The sequence below is a fragment of the Xenopus laevis genome, chromosome 2S, assembly GCF_017654675.1.
Source record: "Xenopus laevis strain J_2021 chromosome 2S, Xenopus_laevis_v10.1, whole genome shotgun sequence".
NCBI lineage: Eukaryota > Metazoa > Chordata > Amphibia > Anura > Pipidae > Xenopus > Xenopus laevis.
This window is the reverse complement of record NC_054374.1, coordinates 138251434-138272778: the sequence shown is the minus strand read 5'-3', so window position 1 is coordinate 138272778 and position 21345 is coordinate 138251434. Positions and strand designations below refer to the sequence as shown.

The 21345-nt window shown below is 40.8% G+C and overlaps 1 long non-coding RNA gene across 3 annotated transcripts in view; it reads left to right on the top strand.

Annotated features, from left to right (window-relative positions):
* Positions 1-21345, top strand: part of LOC121400694 — a 30603-nt gene that overhangs the window by 2377 nt on the left and 6881 nt on the right. The window contains exons 1-3 of one of the 3 annotated variants that reach the window (XR_005965921.1): positions 10509-11234; positions 15534-15654; positions 17632-17683. This is a non-coding gene — a long non-coding RNA (uncharacterized LOC121400694). Of the gene's footprint in view, positions 1-10508; positions 11235-15025; positions 15655-17631; positions 17684-21345 lie in introns of those variants that run through there. The other 2 variants (XR_005965922.1, XR_005965920.1) reach the window with 2 other exon arrangements.

Below are 21345 nucleotides of genomic sequence, written 5' to 3'. Positions count from 1 at the left end.
GTAATCAGAATGAGGGATCTCATACCATCGCTTAAAGAGATACTGACCACAGAAATTAAACCTTTTTTTATATCTACCATAACATTGACTTTGCATGCTACTCATAATTTTGCCATAAAGTATTTGCCCAATGCTTTTTCATTACCTATCTGACTCCCTGCGTTCGCCTATGAGGGGGCTGCCATATTTGTGCAGCAGGAGTCCGTTAGTATTAGAAACTTTAACTCACAGGCTGAGATGGGACAGTCAGGTTGGCAGGTTTAAGAACTTCAACTAACAATCACTTACAAAAACAAACCTCTAAGCAAAAAAGCAGCATGACCTATAGGTAACTTTTAATGTACATTCATATTTTAAAAAGTAGTTTTTTTAGTGTCAGTATCACTTTAATACAATGGCCCACCTTTGAAAATGTAGCTATTTAAAATATTTAATTCTCTAATGTGGATGTGTTGCCGTGATACATTGTTTACTTGCTGTAGTTTATTACTTCTTCCTGAGTAGAGCTATTAAGTTATTAAGTATTACATGTTGTGTCTGCACATCTTCTTTAATAAACCACAGAAGCAGCTGCCCTGTGTATAATCTATTTTATATTAAAATGGCTTTTTTTTTTATGAATCTGAAAACCTGAGCACTGATGTTTTTGAGCTGCTATTTGAGACTCACATTCTCCCCATAACCAGTGTAAAGTGAGCAAGCTCAGCACTGGGCATTGTAAAGCTGGCCATAGATGCAAAGATCCAATCGTTCGAATCCGGACTTCCCCATCTCCCGACCTGAAATTAAACATTCAGATCAAATAAAGCAGAAAAGAACAGATCAGCCGATGTTCTGCCGCTGTCCGACAAAAGCTGGTGACAGTCTCCCACTGAAAATCCTACATTTGGCAATACATGCAGAGATATTATCGGCAGCCGATAGAAAATTTTTAACTTGTCCGATCAACCAAATGACCGATCTCTGCCGGATGAAAAATGTCGGGACTCTCCACACACTGTCCGAAAATCATACGAATCCTCGATTCGTACGATCGGATCTTTGCGTCTATGGCCAACTTTAGAGTGTCTGTTCCTGACACCTGGAGGCTGTAGGAAGGGATGAAGGGAAAACAAATGTAGATTATTACCTCGCTCATTAGAAATGACCACTAGGGGCCAGTATAAATTACACTTTTTAGTAAAGTGCACAGTAAGTGGCCAGTATGATGGCCCCACCCACCCTGGCGCCAAGCCCCACCCCAGACCCCCCCACTCCACATCACAGTTAAAAGACCACACATCAGTGCTAAAAAAGTAACACAAGTTATAAAAAAAAAAGTAACAAGTTATAAAAAGCTATTGATGGTCAGGGCCCCCTTATAAGTTTAAAAAAAAAACATTGGCGCCAGGGCCCCCCAAAAAACATATATTTTTTAAAAAAACATTGGCGCCAGGGCCCCCCTTACAAGTGAAAAAATTGGGCCCCCAATTTTTTTTTAAAAAAAGCATTGGTGCCAGGGCCCCCCCTTACAAGTTAAAAAAAATTGGGTCCCCCCCAAAACATTTTTTTTTAAAAAAAAACATTGGTGGCAGGTAGAATATTAAAATAATACATTGGTGGCCAGGGGATTAAAAAACAAAAAAAAACAAATTGGTGTTCAGTAGAATTGAACTGAAGGACTTCAACTTCGCCTCCTTTCATGACTTTTGGTCTTTTTGCCGCTTCAGGACTTAATTTTTGGCTGTTTTATTGACTTCGGGTCTTTTCGCAGCTTCGGGACTCTGGTTTCAGATGTTTTCATGACTTCGGGTCTTTTCGCCGCTTTGGGACTTCGGCTGTTCGGCACTTCCGCATTTTCGGCTGTTCAGAATCAAAAATGGCCGCAAATCTTCGGCACTCGGAAGGGGGACCCTGCTCTTTCAAAACTGCAGTACTGCCAGGCCCCCCTTCATGCCGGGGACACTTGTCCCCCCGTCCCCCCCTGATGGCGGCCCTGGACATATATGTTAAAGCTGAATTTGCACTAATGGGGGTTTCTGAACCAGCTTCTTAAAGGTATTCAAATTAAAATCCCTAGCTGAATTGCTTACAGGGATCGGAAGTAAGGAAACCCCCACAAAATATAGTAAACCTTTTAACTGCATAAATAATTACTTTAAAGGGTGGTTCACCTTCAGATAAATCACCAGAAAAAATACTTTTTCCAATGACTTTCTATTTTCTATCTGTGACCGTTTTTGTAATATTGAAGTTTAAAGTGTTATTTTCCACCTTCTGAAGCAGCTCTGGGAGGGGGGTCGCCAACCCTATAAACTGTTCTAAATGGAAACATTTAAAGTCAAAGTTGATACATTTCTTATCTTTGTTCCTGCTAAGCAGAATCTCTTTAGTTTCATTACAGGTAAGAATTGATACAATAGTTGCTAATACTCGAGAAGCTGTTGAGAAATGTATCAACTAAATGTTGCCAAATTCTAACAGATTCAAGTCTGCACCTGAATTAAGGATGCCATACACCTCGAGGTGGGCAATATCGGGCTGATCCGATCGTGGGCCCTAGGGCCCAACGATCGGATCCTAACGAATAGTAATGGGCGGTCGGATCACAGGACCGCATCAACGAATAGATGCGGCCGCGATCCAACGGGATTTTTCGTCCCATCCAATCGAGATCTGGCCGACTTTCGGCCAGATCTCGATCTGTGAAGCCCGTCGGGGGGCCCCATACACAGGCCAATAAGCTGCTGACACGTCTGATTTTTACTCATCCACAGTAGATGGATACGGATATTTATGGTCAAAGGGTCACAGTATGAGGATGCACAACAAACAGGGTCGGACTGGGGGGCCCGGGGCCCACCGGGACTGCTGTCCAGGGGCCCCCCTCCGACCCCCGCCCCCCTACTAAAACGCGTCGGGCCAGCAACAGCGCCGCTCGGCGCGCATGCGCAACAGCCCCGCTCGGCGCGCATGCGCAAGAACGGCGCTCGGCGCGCCACACGGCGCGCATCGCCCGAAAACAAAAAATATTTTTGCCGATTGGAAATATCTGGAGAAGGGTTCTGGCCCGGCGGGGGCCCACGAGGGTCGGGGCCCACCGGGTTTTTTCCCGGTATCCCGCCGGGCCAGTCCGACACTGACAACAAAGCTTTAGAAATGGAGAGTATGTCAGACTCTTCAGCTGCCCTTTTAACAATGTAATGGTATATAATGGTATATATTCTGTCTGTCTCTCTGTTTGGTGGCATTTACAAAAATAGCATTAGGATATTAGATGTTACAGGTATGGGATCCGTTATCCAGAAACCCGTTATCCAGAAAGCTCTAATTTACGGAAATGCTGTCTCCCATAGACTCCATTTTATGCAAATAATAAAAATTTTAAAAAATCCTTCCCTTTTTCTTTGTAGTAATAAAATCCCAACTAAGATATAATTAAACCTTAATATATCTTAATATAACTAAGATATAATTAAACCTTATTGGAAGCAAAACCAGTCCATTGGGTTTATTTAATGTTTAAATAATGTTCTAGTAGAGTAAAGGTATGAAGATCCAAATTGCAGAAAGATCAATTATCCGGAAAACCCCATGTCCCGAGCATTCTGAATAACAGGTCCAACACCTGTACTATAATTATCATATAAAGTATTAATAAAGTGCCTACATATTCTGCAGTGCTATACAATAAACAAGTGTGGTCCCACATTTCTTCTTTAATATACAATATTCCATTCCAGCCTGTATTTTTATTTAATTGTGTTAGCAGATTAGCCAGGATTTCTACCGTGGCATGAGAATTCTGTTTTTTCAATACCAGAAACTGATTTTTTTGTACATTCATGTGAAACAACCTCTTGCCACAGGGGGCATGCTGACACAAGTAAAGGGAATTATCTGGCAGTTGTTTCTCCACTGTCACCACTGAGGGGCACAGTGACACAGGCAGAAAACTACACAAACCAGATGTACGACACATCAGTATTAAACCAAATGGGGTGCACAAGGAAATACAACTTTGCACCAGCCACAGACAATTGGATTTGGTACACCAAAGCCAGAATACCTGCATGAGTTTCAGAGGAATATGTTTTATAACTGGCCTTTAATTCAAAGAAATTGCAAAGGATACAGATAAAGACTGTCACTTGTTCTGCAGACATGACCTGCGGAAGCAGTATTTGGAACTGATCAAGCAATTCTAGAATGTCATACACACTAGCGTTCTACTCTTTAGGGCTCATTTACAACATAGAAGGTAGGGTGCAAAGTGCAAAAATTAGACACAATCTGCTTCTTTTCTTTTGGACTTGACTTTACATCCTGCCTTCCATGATGAAGGACCTTTGAATAGCCCTTGACTACAGTACAGCGTGTGTTCAGCACTTCTGTATATATCAGTGGCGGGGGGGGGGATGTAGTTGTACCCCCTCCTGGGTATGCTGGCCACAATGGAGGCCCTATGGTGGGCTTTAAGGACAGTAGCTTTTGTTCTTATACAGAATAGTAATTTATTGAGCCATATGTTTTCCTGTGCTTTAGAACTTAATTGCTTAATTATTGACCACTGAAGACTATCCACACCTTCTACTGTAAACTACTTTTAATTTTTTTAGATCAGCATTGGAAAGTCTATTTAGCTTTGTGCTTCAGGTCTTATATCTACCAAACAATTACATATCCCTGTGTCTTCTCCATCAAGCCCTCACTCCACATCTATAATACAGCTCCATAGACTATAAATAGATATATATATATATATGTGACCCCTACCATTTGTTGGTAGTTGCTAAGTGAGCTACTAAGAATCCAAGTTCCTTGTGGGGCTCTTGGTTTCCACAGCATGTATATTCTGTGTCATGGACTAAGCTGCATCAGCTGTCTAAGGAAGTGCTGTCCAACTTCTTTGGCCAAGGCCTACGTGGTGGAGGGACGATAATGAAAACCAGTGTTGATCACTCCCTATTTTTAAACCTACTACATCTACTTTAAACCACACCCATGTTACCACAAGACCATGTCCACATTAATGGTGGTAGCACACCAAAAAAAAACACATTTTTGGTGCTCACTGCAGGGATATCACCTACATGACACAGGTAAGCAGAATAGGACACACACAGGTAGGCTAAGTATTAGTGATATGAGGGCCAGTCTGATACCCGCGGGTCTGTTGGGTTCGGGCCGACCTCGCATCCCCACCTTACACTGCTGGCTTCCAGTTTTATAGCCGTGCGTCTGCTCGCCCCACCCCTTTTGTGACATAACCGGCCTATAAAAGGAGCCTGAAAGTCGGGCTCGGGCATGGGTGGAGGGCGGGTGCGGGTTGGGTTTTAATTTCTGTGGGATTTTTAGAGTTCACCATTTGATGAATCTGCTTTTAAAAATCCCATAGGAATGAATAGAAAGTGGGTGATTTTTTCTGCATTGGGTTTTAATTTCACACTTTTATAAATCTGTCCCTATGTGTTTTGCTTGTTGATTAAGATATGGATTACTTTACTACTGTACAATTGCCCTTTACAATGTCAGGTTTCCAAGACGTGTTGCAGGGGGATATGCATTGCACCGCCAAAAATTTCAGTGGATGTGAAAATCAGCGGAATTTTTGCCTGAAGATTGCGGGAAATCAGCAGCAAAAACCGGGCAATGCATTTGAGTGAAGGGAGAACAGGGGACATATCGGAAAATCTGGTATCGGGAAAATCGGGGGAGTTAAAAGCTCTGGGGTTACTTCAGCAACCAAGTTGCTGTGATGGAAAGCTTCAACCTTTCTTTGCACGCCTGTCTACTGTCCTGTTTTTCCAGAATTTCATAGTGCAAAAGTAATGAGGTGATCACACAATCTGCATTTTATGGATACTGCCTGGGGATCTCCTTAATGTTTTGGCCTCTTTCTTGTGAGTTGTAGCTGGAAAGTATCCAATAATGTTTTTCTTAAAGGACAAGGAAGAAGTAGCTAGAAATTTTGTACATTATGTTTTGGGGTTCTGTACCAGCCCCAGGCAACTAAAGCTCTTTAGCAATAAAGATATGTGCCTCCAAAGATGCCCCAGTAGCTCTCCATCTTCTTTTCTGCTGATTCACTGCACATGCTCTGTGCTGCTGTCACTTACTGAGCTTAGGGACCCACTCAAAATATACAGTACACATAGAATATAAATGTCACAGTATAAGGCTGATTAGTAATTAAAATGGATAATAACTACATGGCAGCACAGAAAGCAGTGTAATTAGCACCAGAATTTAATAATCAGCCCTGTAGCATCATCTTATATTACAGGCCAACCTATTTTTCTGCTGGATAATTTGCTTCTCAGCAGCTGCTCAGAGCCCACTGAGCATGTGTGTGTCACAGACACTTTCCAAGATGGTAACTCTCTGTGACAAGTTTGAAGTTCTAGATCATTGCTGCTATTGAGAAGCTTAAAATTTAGGCTGGTGCAATAAGTTCAGTATATAAAACATGGCATTTTTAGCTCTATTCATTTTTAGGATTTAGTTCTCCTTTAAAGAGTCTCAGAAAGGATGCCAGGAATTATCTCAGAGAAGTCACCAAAATAAACTTATATTAAGTAGTGCATTTTCCTTAAAAGCAGAACTAAAGCTTATCTAAAGCTTACTGTTATGTTATGTTATGTTTTGGGCTTCTGCACCAGCCACAGCCCTTTATCAGGGATGATCTATACACGCACTTAAACTGGGGACACACAGGCAAAAATGGGCCACATTCAAAGTCGTAAGAAAAATACAATTAATCTCTTGGTTATCATGTGAAAGCGCCTTTGGATAAATCTGGAATTGGATTAGGAGATGCATTTTTTTTTAAATTAAATAATTGGTAAATACAAGCCAACGCTGGGCGGCCAACATACTTTCCAAAACACTGGATTGTAAAATTGAATAGTTTTAGGCCACCCTGATTTGTGATGGTCTTGCCAATGTTCAACCCTATACCACCCACCTTAAGCTAAGGTCCATCCTATAGCCCCTTTCTTTTAGTTTGATGGGTGTATTAATTGTGTCATTGGCAGCATAAAACCTAGGGTAATGGCTGACTGTACTTAAAGGAGAATGGGTATACCATCCCTTACAGGGCACTCGTATTCCCATTAAAGGTTTCTTTACTTGTGCATCCACGTATGTGGTGTACAATATTAAGTGTCCCTGCGGAAAAATTTACATAGGAAAGACGTTAAGGAGTGTCAGGGAGAGGCTTACTGAGCATAAGTCGGCTATTAGGAATAAACTAAACCAACCTGTTGCCAAGCACTTTAACGAAAATGGTCACACTGTAAGTCAACTGCGGTTTCAAATTCTGGATTCAGTCCCAAGAAGGAGACGTGGGGGTGACCGGGATAAGGAATTATTGCGCAAAGAGGCGCAATGGATAAGGAGATTAGGGTCACTATTCCCAAATGGACTGAATCATGAATATGACTTGAATCCTTTTTTATTGAAATAGCTGTTCTTCTTTTAAAATGATTTTATCTTTTGTAGGTTGTTATATGGATACTGTGTATCACTTGTCTGGGATTGTAACCAACAATGGACATTATCAAGATAAGTCCCCTTTTTTGATACATTTGAAGATAATCAACTTATGTGATATTAAGTGATACATATGACAAATTGTAACCTTTTAAATATTTTGTATATCTTGTCAATATATGTGGTGACACCAGGGGGCACTGTGCCCAATGGTATTTAAGGTCAGGTGGTGGTGGAGTGTTTTATGCTTGACAAAGAGTGGGGTGCCGCTCGAAACGTTGCATCTGTGCTGCTGTCCTACAAATAAAGACGGTTTTAATACTATTGGAGTGCTGTCTATTGGAAGAAAATATTTGTATGGTTGAGAACCTTTGTGAACAGGTCTCTGGACGTGCACCCAAGAAACAATTGGCCGAAGTAACAGGTGCGGTATAATTGCATCTACAATGGCTGACTGTGATACAGAAGCCCAGGGTTTGGGATTTTGTTATGTTTCAGAAAATAAGTAGGTGACCATTAAATCTGAAATTCTGAGCCAGAAAACATGAATATCAGAAGCTCAGTCCAACAACTCCATTGTATTAGTGATTAATTATAATTAATGAGGAAAATATTACGATCAATGTACAGCTCTACTTGCACAAGTAACACTAAAATTCCAACCACATACCTCAAAACATTTTGGAAATAGAAAGAGGAACGAAAAAATTTGCCATGCCCATTTTTGTGACCACACCACGTAATTACCATGTTCATTTTACACAATTTGGCAGGTTATGTAAGTTTGAACACATTTCTGTGTTTTTTTTATGTTATTACAGTTTTGCTTATGAGGGTGAATTGCCCTTTAAGCTGCAAATCACAGTTTCCCCAAAAAATGTGCTTATCTTAAATTGTTACAATAGTTTCGTTGCTTATCTTAAATTGTTACAAAAGTACCTAAGTATCTATTCTGGGCTCTCTGCTAAAAGCCAATTAAGTTAGAAATGATGTATCTTTTTCTGGATATTTAGTGCAGGAGATCAAACAGAAAGTCGGGACATTCCAGTAACAAAAGCGGGATTGCTCATTGAGCTGTCAAAATCAGGACTGTCCCACGAAAAACGGGACAGTTAGGAGGTATGCAGCCAGCTGCAACTTTCCAGGACTACTGAAGTGTGAAACACAATTCTTCATTGCACTATTGTGTTCTCACATGATCATAGCCCTTCATTTTATTTTTATAGTGATTTAATTCACTCTATTGATTAGTTCAGTAAAATTATGGATAAGCATAATCCAAAGTATGTTTGGATCCTCTTGTTTTCTTCTGCAGTCTTTGGAGCTCCACAGCGCATGTACAGTAGGCACAAATACCTGGCTGTGAATGCGTGAAAAAGCTGACTTATGTGAGGAATCCGAAGATACTAAAGATGGCGCCCATGAGCTCCTCTTTGCTACTTTGCATGAATAAGTCAACTTTAATGACAGGGACACAAGAAACACACTATGGAGGGAGAAAGCAGGGAGGTGGCCAATGGAGGGAAGGGGTCTTTCTTAAAGGGATGGTTCACCTTTAAAGGAGAATTCAACCTGTGGGGGAAAAAACCTTTACCCCCACCCCAGGTAGACCTCCCCCCAGGCTAACTGCCCTCTCGGGGGAAATGCCCCGTACTTCTTACCCCTTGGTGCAGAATCTTCCAGTGGAGTTCCACGCATCCATCCTCCACATCCTCTGTAAGCTGACTGGGAGATCGGCATTTCTGCGCATGCGCAATTGGAGCAGTTTGCCGGTCTGCGACAACTGCTCATTGCACTGAATTACACAAATTGCCGATCTTCCTTACCGAGGAGCCGGAAGATGGATGCGTGGAACTCCACTGGAAGAATCTGCGCCAAAGGGTAAGTATGAAGTATGGGGCATGTCCCCGGGGGGGGGGCAGTTAGCCTGGGGGGAGGAGGGAGGCAGGTCTACTTGGGGTGGGGGTACGGGTTTTTTTTCCCACAGGTTGAATTCTCCTTTAAGTTAACTTTTAGAATGTTATAGAATGCCCAATTCTAAACAACTTTTCAATTTGTCTTCATCATTTTTTTTTATAGTTTTTAAATTATTTGCTTTATTCCTCTGACCCATCCTAGCTTTCAAATGGGAGTCACTGGGGGTCATTTATCAACACTGGGCAAATTTGCCCATGGGCAGTAACCCATGGCAACCAATCAGATTGCTGCATTCATTGTTCTACTTGCAGCTGGGGTTAAAAAGCTTTCTGCTGATTGGTTGCTATAGGTAACTGCCCATGGGCAAATCTGCCCAGTGTTGATAAATGAGCCCCACTGACGCTGTCTAAAAACAAATGCTCTGTAAGGCTACATATTTATTGTTATTGCTACTTTCTATCACTTTTCTTTATATTCAGGCTCTCTCCTATTCATATTCCAGTCTCTTGTTTACACCAGTTCATGGTTGCTAGGGTAATTTGGACCCTAGCAACCAGATTGCTGAAATTGCAAATTGGAGAACTACCGAACAAAAAGCTATATAACTCAAAAACCACAAATAATAATAAATGAAAACCAATTGCAAATTGTGTCATATATATCACTCTCTACATCATACTAAAAGTATTTAAAGGTGAACAACCCCTTTAATGGGGGTTAGTTCTCCTTTAAGTCCACAAGGAAAGACATGGTTAAAGAAATCCAAAGGCAAATTTACTGGACTTATAATTATGTTGTACTGTTTACCTTCCAACACTTTTTTGAGTTCAGTTGTTTTCATATCGTTCACCAGAAATAAAGACTAAAGTCAGTTTCATGCAGTTGGGTGCCATTTGCACTAGTGCAGGGGTGTCCAAACTTTTGGCTTCCCTGGGCCACATTGGAAAAAGAAAAATTGTCTGGGGCCACACATGAAATACACAAACACTTTTGATTTGTAAATGTAAAGGAAATACACAGAAAAGAACTACAATACCAGTTGGATAACCAGATGGAGCTATACACTGGAATATGGGACACCTGGATATTAAATAGACTTATTATTATTACTTTTCCTCTGGAACTGAGCGTTTCAAGCTGGGCCCCATTCATATCCAGGTTGGACACCCCTGCACTAGTGTGTCCATGGTGAGGATATTTATGTGGTATTTAACTGGGGCAAAATTGAGCACCTATAGGTGTAACATTCAAAATAAGACCTTATATTAAAGGCCCGTCCAAGGCAGGTGTTATATACAGGGCTTTCTGACACCCATAGAGCTTTATGCGCAAAGGCAACCAGGAAATTGTCATGGGGGCTTGTATAGATCATCATCATTTATTTATATAGCACCAACAAGATACGCAGTACTTAGATGAGTGCAAATAGTTGGTGTGTAGTTTTGTTGTCCTTTGTGTGGCAAGTGCTCTCTCTGTATTCATAAATTCTCTGGTTACAAGTTTACTGAGGGCTGGAATAATTTCGCTATAAAATGCAGAGCGAGAAATTCCAGGGAGATAAGATGGAATTTCACTGGTCAGACCATGAAAGCGAGCTTGCCCCTATGGAAAGGGTTAATGTGAGGCACTGCAGAGGAATTCTTCAGCTCTGGCCAGATCCTTCTTCCCGAGGCGGGATTTATATGGGATGTTATTTCATCCTGAGTCTGTAATCTGCATTTTTATGGGGCTCTGCAGAACATGTACACTGGTCTTTTCTTGGGGCGGACAGGAGGGGGGGAGCTTTGAGGAGAAGCAGGGAAAAAATGGGGGATGGAGGCAAAGCTGTTACTCTGGTATGCTGAGTAAGTAAAGCATTCCTCTAAATGTCTCTGGGAAAGAAATGGCATTAAAATTGTGTTACCCGCAGGGCAGAGAAGAGAGTGCCTAGAAAATAAATTCTTTCTCTTACCATCTGCTCCTCTCACTTTATATCTCGCCAACCTCTTTTTATGATATTTTGCTATTTTTTCATTACTGTATCGCATTTGCATGTTTACTTGTGCGAATCACTTCAGCTTTTTTTTTTTCTTCCTCTTTTCATTATTTTCATTCCCTGTTTTTCACCATCTCGGTTTATTGTTTGCACAGTATTAGATATAACCGGATAGTTCTCAGCATCAGAGACTCTTTTATTTCATCTATATTTTTTTTTCTACAATTTTTTACAGGCAAAGCAGCAGGGATAAAAAGCTATTCATCACTCAATGCACAGAGACTGGAGATGTACAACATAAGGCATCACATATTATTATTATTATTATTATTATTGGCATGCATTTATAAAGCGCCAACATATTTGCAGCACTGTACAATGAATGGGTGTATATAATGAACATACAGATTTACATACAAAGCAGCCAATAATTGATGCAAGATAATGAGGGCAAAAGAGCTTACAATCTAAAAATAGATTGGAAAACAGAAGACATTAATAGAGAATTCCCTAAACTGGGGTGCTCAGAATGAGAGCTCTGAATGATATGACATGCATACAAATAGCCAAGGGCACAATTTTAATTTAAAGGAACAGTAACACCAAAAAAAAAAATGAAAGTGTTTTAAAGGAATGTCCACTGGTAAAACACAGAAATAAAACTAATGTTTATATAAACAAGCTGCTGTGTAGCCATGAGGGCAGCCATTTAAGCACAGGATACACAGTATTATTATTATTAACATGTATTTATATAGCACCAACATCATAGATAACAGAAGACTCATTGTATAACACAGAGCTTATCTGACATCTACTATGTATCCTGTGCCTTTTCTCTTTTTTTTCTCTTTGAATGGCTGCCCCCATGGATACACGGAAGCTTGTTTATATAAACTGTTAGCAAACACACCAGTTTTACCAGTGCAGCCTAACACATATAACATTTTCATTACTTTAAAAACTTACATTTTTTTGGAGTTACTGTTCCTTTAACATAAGCAATAGTAACAAAGATAAAAAGGTTAAGCCCTGGATATGACAATGGTAAGGGTAGTTGCATCCAACACACTGCTTGCACTTCCACTTAGCTGGGCTCAACACCAATTTGTCAGTAATGGCTCTTCTGGTAATATGTTGACAATTGCACGTATTGAAGATGTGGAATTCTGGGGAAAAATGCATGATGATTTGCATCCAAAAATTGCACTGGTGCCTTTATGGGACAAGCATTGCAAATCTGTACAAGATATTTTTGCAAGTCAGGGGTTCCTTTTGTATTAAACCATGGCTGGTCAACTGGAGGCTGGTATGTCAGATGAATGGGCGAATCTGTCCCGCGAAACTCCGGAAAAATTTGCGTTGAAGTCAATGGGCGTCAAAACTATTTTGATGAGCAACAATTTTGTCAAAAGCGACAATTTTTATACACGTGACCATTTTGTCCAAATGCATTAAAGTCAATGGCCATCCTAATAATTTTGATGTGCACCAATTTTTACATACGCGACAAGTTTTTACACGCGCGACTCTTTTGTCCAAATGTATTAAAGTCAATGGGAATTTTCACAGCAGTTTTGCGAAAACATTCACCATTGCTCGGAATCCAGAAATTTGCCATGCCTGGCAAATGAATTCACCCATCACTAATGAGAACCAGGAGTTGAGTTAATTATTCCTTTTATATCAGTTTCCATCTTATAATACAAGTTTTATTTCTGTAGATAAAAGTCTTTCACATTTAATTTTGGAGATAATAGTGACCCTCTCCAAATACAGTAGCTTGAAAACCCCCTGCACAACATGATCCCTTTAGATACAACGTGGGGGAGCCAGAGGCCTAGCAAAACGCTGGATGTCTCATGGCTACGAAAATGATACAGACATATTATTTTACTAAGTATATAAGGGACAAGCATGTCCACATCTATCAGCTTTGAAAACTGTGTTTTCTTAACGTAATGTTATTTAAGGAATCAATGTTATGATAGTGAGAAAGCTGATGCAATGATTATTCAAGTAATATGATTTGGTAGCCTGTAAATCTGCGATCCCCATCAAATTTCATCGCGCTTCCCTCAGGATTTTTTTCAAAACACATCAGTTAATAGTGCTGTTCCAGCAGAATTCTGCACTGAAATCCAGAGGAAACATTTTTTTTATATTTAATTTTGAAATCTGACATGGGACTAGACATACTGTATGTGTCCCAGCTGCCCTGACTCATGTGACTTCAGCCACTCTTTACTGCTGTACTGCAAGTTGGAGAGATATTAACCCCTGCTTCCCCCCCCAGCAGCCTAACAACAGAAAAATGGGAAGGTAACCAGATAACAGCTCCCTGATACAAGATAACAGCTGCCTGGTAGATCTAAGAACATCACTCAATAGTAAAATCCAGGTCCCACTGAGACACATTCAGTTACATTGAGTAGGAGAAACAACAGCCTGCCAGAAAGCAGTTCCATCCTAAAGTGTTGGCTCTTTCTGAAAGCACATGACAAGGCAAAATGACCTGAGATGGCGCCTACACACCAATATTACAACTATAAAAAAAAATACACTTTCTGGTTCAGGAATGAAATTTTATATTGTAGAGTGAATTATTTGCAGTGTAAACAGTGTAATTTAGAAATCAAAACTACATCATACAAATCATGACAGAATCCCTTTAACAGAAGGAAGAAGTGATCTTGTAATCATTATTTTCAGTAGCTACTACCCAGTACCTGCATGCAACCTTCATTTAAAGTGTATCTGTCAACATTTGGCACATATGCTCATATAGGTCTGCCTCTAAAAGAAGAGCCCAGAGAGAACCTTTATGTAGAATAGTTAAAGATCCTAATGCAGCAGTGTGTTTATTTCTTCAGTGACACTTTTATGCAGGTAGAGGGCTGGAAAAAAATGGAATTCAAATGATAATTTCAACATTTGTATGAGATGATGCATTGGAGGGCTCCTGTGCAACTATTAATGCAGTATGGGCAACCTTGGCCGAGCCTGTCATTTGTCAAAGGATGTGCTAAGCAGACTCAAGGTGCCACCCACCCATTGCAAGTAGCTTCATTACACAACACTGCACAGTAGAGGTCAGTGGAAGTTTGGTAGGTAGGTAGTCTTTGAGTTTTGTTTTAAAAACACTGAAGGAGGATTCTCTCCTGAGAGATTCAGGAATGGCATTCCAAATATAAGGAGTCGCAAGAGAGAAGGGTTTGATACGTGAAACAGCAGTAGTAGGGGGGGGTACAACCAAGCGGTTGCTCTGAGAGGAGCGGAGGTTTCGGGCAGGAACATATAGAGAATGATTCAGTCTTGTAAATATCAGGCTATGAACTGGACAAGAGCACTGAAAATAAATGGGAAGTGAATGTGAATTAAGCTGGCCATAGACGCAAAGATCCAATCGTACGAATCTGTGATTTGTGCGATTTTTGGACCGTGTGTGGAGAGTCCCGACATTCTTCGTCCCTCGTTCAGTCCATCGGACAGGTTAAAAGATTTCTGTCGGCTGCCGATAATATCTCTGCATGTATTGCCTATCAGGCGATTTTCCAGCTTTGGTCGGACATAACTTTTGTACGATTGCTGTCAGGGGCCGAACATCGGCTGATCTGTTCTTTTCTACTTTATTTAAACTGAAGGTTAGTGGCAGGTCGGGAGATGGGAAAGTCTGATCATTCGAGGATTCGAACGATCGGATCTTTGCGTCTATGGCCAGCTTTCGTGAAAGGAACATGCATGCCAATAAGCCATTTTAGGCTTGTATCTTACAGCCCAACTGCAGAAGAATGTTGGGTTCTGTTAGAAACTCTGGGTTGTTGGGTCTTTGCTTCTTTAGAGGCCAGTGGCTGCTTAGCATCACAAGCAGGTTTAGAATTCAATGTCTCTGGATACTTTCTTCTGTAATCTCTCAGTAAGCACCAGTGATTCCAATCATAAACTGACTTACCTTTTAAGCTTTTGTTTTGATCTCATTAATATGAAGGGGTGACACCTCCAGTTTCCCTGCTAAGAGGGTCTGTGCTGGAGATATATGGAATAGGCAGACAGTGCTCCCCACCCCCCAGCCCCCTCTTCAGATCAGGACAGACGCTGCTATTGACAGAATGCCAGAGTCAATATGGTGCTGTATTTACTTAACCCACAGTCCTTCTTCTTGTTGCAGATAATTTACACCCTGTCTCCCCGGGCCAGGCCTGGCCAGTAACTCATCTTTATGGCTGCAGGAGAGAAAGGAACACACAGGAGACGCAAGTCAAATTAACCCATTGCCTGCTTCTACCACGGTATATTCTCTTCCATCATTTATTTCATTTTGCTTAAGTATAAAGGAATATATTGTATCTGATCAAATGAGGATAAATACCCAGAGTAAAATATGAATACAGATCAAAGTGGTAGAGAATGTACTATTCAGAGTGCTGACTTATTGCCTTCTGTAGCCATACATTTTATTTTCCAGTTAACATCAAAACATGTACTGTAATTCATAATCAAACTGACATGTAATATAAGAACAAAAGTGTTGTGTGTCAACATGCTGATTTGTGTCTGCGTTAAGGTACGTGCCAAGTCCTTGCCTTGTTACATATTTGCATATACATTTTAGAAAGATAAAGAATGGCTTTTATATGATGAGTTACCTACTGGATGTGAGTCTGCATCTTGCCCCAGAGCATACTGGGATATGTAGTCAGGGTGTTACTACAGAGGAAGCAGACCCTGTGGCTGCAGGGGGCCCCAGGAGGTATAGGGGCCCCATTAGGTCCTAATATACAATTTCAATAAATATTTGTAAAACAGGTCAACTTCTAGCCTGAAAAATAATTTGTTTTTGGCCCAGTAACCTCTAGTTACGCCACTGTATGTAGTCCATGTTTCAGCTCTCAGATGAGAATGCTACAGCACGTAACAGTTGCAGAAATAGAAAACAGTATATCATAGATTACTTTAATGGACAAAATAGTTTAGACAGGGTGGTTAAAGGGAATAAAGAACTGCAGGTGTGCAGTCAGTCTCTGATTTATACATGGTCATTCTTTGCATTGTATCCAATCAAGAGGCAGCATTTTTCCAAGCCCCTTTATAAATATATGTACACGTGTGTTTATATATGTGCGTGCTGAGAGATAGCCATAATAAATCCCGCAGCGGCTCTAATCGCAGCTATAAATAACGACCTGCAATAGCCATTAGTCCACTACAGGTCTTGTTGACATGGTAACTGACTGCCGGAGGTGAGAAAAATATAATAGAAGGCTTGAGTTTTCAGGCTTACCCCGCATAAAAGCCAACGTATTGTGTGGTAAAAGTGGGGACAGATATATACTTGGGAATTTTTGGAACGAACAATGAAATAATGAAAATTATTGCAGTCCAAAGAAGGCCACACATAAAACCATTTTCATTAACGGTGCTTGGGTTAAAATGCACTTCTTGTTTATATTTGTGCTTGGCACTGCTCAATCCAACCTGTCTTCATTTCCAAATCAAGAACTGCTCCACCTATTGATGCTGGGGAACCCTGAAGCCACCAACACCTCCTGAGCAGACAGTAGCTGCAGTGTCAGTAGGCGCAGCACACTTGCACCTAAAGAATGCATGTGTAGAGGTGGTCATTTTGGCAAATTGGTGAAATTGCTGTAGGCGCAGCGTCCCCATTTGCGAATGCATTAATGCAGTAATTCTGGAAAAAAACTACTGCATTGTGGAAAATCAACATACTGATTGCACTCAAACTTGCACTTTGCTTAATGCACTTGTGGATGCACATGTGCCCATTAGATTCGCTCGTCCAATATAAGGGTTCATTTGATTTGTGTCTAAGAAGGTTCTCATTTATCCAGGTCATGATATACAGTATCTAGTAGAATTAAGGCAACTGGGCAACCCTAAGGGGGTTATTTACTAAACTCCGAATGCCAAAAACCCGAAAAATTTGTTTTTCTTTTAGTATAAAATCCGAATTTTAAAAAAATCAGGAATTTTTCGGAACTTATTATACCCCGAGGATGGAAAAAGTCAGAATCCGAAAATATGCCGTCTCAGACCTGCTGAGGTTGCATATAAGTCAGTGGGAGAAGTAAAAAAAGATTTTATGATCTGCGTTTCGTGCAATAATTCAAATTATTCAGGTGAAAATTCAGAAAAATTCTGAAAATTCGGATTTTTCACGTGTATTTTTTTAAACACGTTAATTTCTTGATGTTACCATTCCTTTGAAGAAAACACAAAATGTGTAGCGCTACTTTTTGTTTCTACAGGCCTCTTTGGAGGACTGCTGATTGAGTGCACTGGAACCTCCGCCTGACTGTGGTGAGTTTTGGACTATTTTGCTTTTTTATAGAGGACACACTTCCCTATAAGGGCAGAGACACACGTGGAGATTCGGGGAGATTTTGTTGTCTGGCGTCAAATCGACTCTACTTCGGACGACTAATCTCCCCGAACTGCCTTCCTAGCTGGTGGGAAGGCAGTTCGGGGCACTCGAATCGCTTCGTTTTCCAAGGTAGCCCAAAGTTTCCTTGTGAGGCAACTTCGGAAAATGAAGCACTCCGAGTGCCATCCCCCCAGCGATTCACCTTCTAGCCGGCAGGAAGGCATTTCAGGGAGATTAGTCGCCCGAAGAAGAGGAGATTTGTCACTGGGCAACTAATCTCCCACCAACACTACGTGTGTCTCTGCCCTAAAGCTGACCAGGCTGTTTGCCATGTAATGTATCAATAAAGGCATTTTAATGTACCGGTGCTGTACGAAAAACTTCTTTCTGGATTAATGGTGGAGGATGGACCACTGATGGTACGTGCGCCTAGTATTGCTTTCATATTGGGGAATTTCAGCTGACTCAAGAAAGCAAGTTCTGCCCTAAAGCTGAACAAATGTTGGGTAGGCTAATCAGAGAAATACTTGAACAACATAACAAACACAAAGTAGTGCTACACACATAATCTCACCGCTCTTTGCAGCGGCGGGTGCCGTCTGTGACTCTGTCTGCCCAGATCTGATTCACGTACAAGAAAATACTTCAGCAGCACTTCTATTTTCTTGTACTTGAACAACGTAGATATATTGACAAATTTGATCAGCTGGAATGCTATGCAGAACAATGGCCAATGTTGTTTAAGGGATTTAAGGGTTACTAAGGTACAGATATCTGGTATCTATAAATAGTGCCCTAACATAATCAAGTTTCTTGTTTTGGCCAGTCATTGGTAGGGCACCAAAACATAAACCAAACATAAAAACAAATTCCCTGGCCCAAAATTCGAATTACTATTAAAAGGAAGCACAGGGATAACTTTCCTGTTGGATGAAGACCTGTCATAAAAACAACAGATCCTTCCCAGATATGAATTACATTTAACAGCACATTGATATATGAAATTATGTAAACGAATGCCAGCAATACTATGTGATAGAAATAATATCAACAAAAGGCATGGCTCATAACTTGCTTATACTATGACTATTCAACTTCACATAGAGAGGAATTAAATTTATGAATGAATACATGTGCTCATTTAGGCCAAATGAATAAAGTCTTGTGCTGATAAAGCATACTGACTATTTCTGAATTTTACATATTGTCTATGAAGGTTTTCATTCATTCAGGTCGGTATATTTGGGGGCAGATTCACTAAGCTCGAGTGAAGGATTCGAATGAAAAATACTTCGAATTTCGAAGTATTTTTTTGGTACTTCGACCATCGAATTGGTTAAATTCATTCGAATTCGAACGAAATCGAACGAATCGAAGTAAAAATCGTTCGACTATTCGACCATTCGATAGTCGAAGTACTTTCCCTTTAAAAAAAACTTCGACCCCCTACTTCGGCAGGTAAAACCTACCGAAGTCAATGTTAGCCTATGGGGAAGGTCCCCATAGGTTTGCTAACCTTTTTTTGATCGAAGGATTTTCCTTCGATCGTTGGATTAAAATCCTTCGAATCGTTCGATTCGAAGGATTTAATCGTTCGATCGAACGAAAAATCCTTCGATCGACCGATTCAAGGATTAGCGCTAAATCCTTCAACTTCGATATTCGAAGTCGAAGGATTTCAATTCGAGGGTCGAATTTCGAAGTATTTTTAACTTTGAAATTCGACCCTTAATGAATCTGCCCCCTAATGTCAATAGTGTATAAACACACACACACACAAATATATTTATTTAAGTCTTGGGATTCAGGCAGGATGAGGGACATCAGTGTTGGAAACGTCTTTCTTAAAGGTAGCTAGAAATCTATATCTCACAGCTTTTAAGCCCCAAAATACATTCAAGGTATAGCCTGGGCAGATTGGATGGCACGCCTCAGGGATGTCGTATTCTGCTTGACACAATAAACCGCAGGAAATTCCTGTGTTAAACTGCTTCCATGTGCTGCCACTGATTTGTGTTGTACTCCTGGGCAGATTGGAGCCTATGTCCTAGGCTTACAGATAAAAGGAGTTCATTGCATGGGGGGAATCTGAGCAGAGGAGTTTTATTAAATACCTTCTGTTCTTTGCAGAATTTCATAGTACCAAAAAGGTGGGATCAAGTGTAAAATGAAAGTACATTCAGTCTAACCGTTCTGCATTAATTATTGCAGTAAATAGCAGAAATAGGGTTGAGTCAGTGTGAACAGCTTGAGAAGGAATATAATGGTATTGGTGTTCACACGAGGAGCAATCTTCAGCAACAGATATAAAGTTATGTAGTAGGAAAATAGGTGGGAAACATCTGGTGTAAATATCCATTGCTGAGTGCATCAGGTTAGTCTCTGAAGTAGCAGCAGACAGGTGGTAATTGAGGAAAGTGCTGTGGGGTTGAATAGCACATTATAGCTGAAAGCATACAAGCGCTGAGAAGTAGATTTGTAGCCTTGGTTAAGGAAGGAAGAATAGAAATGAAACATTTGCTTTATGTCTTGGTAGGAATTTTTTTCTTCAGTTATGTTAGGCAGAGAAAGAATATTTTGGGAGAAACCTGGTAAGTTTACGGTGTCATCTCTACAGTTTTTTATTTTGCCACAGGGGATTTCTTGTATAAACCAAATAGGGTTGCCACCTTTGCCGGCGACTAAACCCGAACAAAGGGGGTGGAGCAGATAGCATTGGGGGTGGAGCAGTGGTGACAGAGGCAGACACAATGAAATAGGTGGAGTTATGACGCCAGGGCGGGGTTATTGCATCACTTAGACACAACTGGCTGGATTTCCCTCCAGTTTTCTCAATGTTGTAAACCAGACAGAAAGTTTTGATGTCCAGTTCAAAACCACACTTATCTTATCTATATTCTGCCTGATGAGTAATCCCAATTTTTTGCGCCCAGGGGGTTTCCTTCTCCTTTAATTACAGGTATTGGATCTATCATATAGAAATCAATCCAGAAAGCTCTGAAATACAGCAATGATAATTTATAAAAACAGTTTCTTATTTTTGATTGATTTGCTCTTTTTTTTGTTGTTTCTGTAATAAGAACAGGGTCGGACTGGGCCGGCAAGACACCGGGAAAAAACCCGGTGGGCCCGGGCTCTTTTGGGCCCTGCCAGCCCAGTCCCGAAAAAATTGCAAGCGTGCAGGCACGCAAGGTATTGTGGCACTTGATCGTTTGCAGCTGGGGGCACGGACCCACTGCTGCACTTCCTTTTACGGAGAAAAAAAACTCACAAGCATGCATGTGCGTGTGCTCATGCAAAGGGGGTATGGGAGGTATCAGCTGGGCAACCCTCTGGACCGGCTCCTGCACTTTCACTTTCTGCACTTCGCTCTTCTGCTTACTAGCGCATACTGCTTGCGCGCGTATGCGGAGGGGGTAGAGGAGATATCGGTAGCATAGTGTTGTAGAGTAGTAGTCCGACACTGAATATGAAATTAACCTCACTTGATAATTTATTGGCCAGAGTAGTGTTCGGTTTTCACAAGGCTCAAAACCGAACAGAAACCAAACAGAAACTTGAGACCTGAACAGGAAAACTGAACTGTATGGGTCAAAAC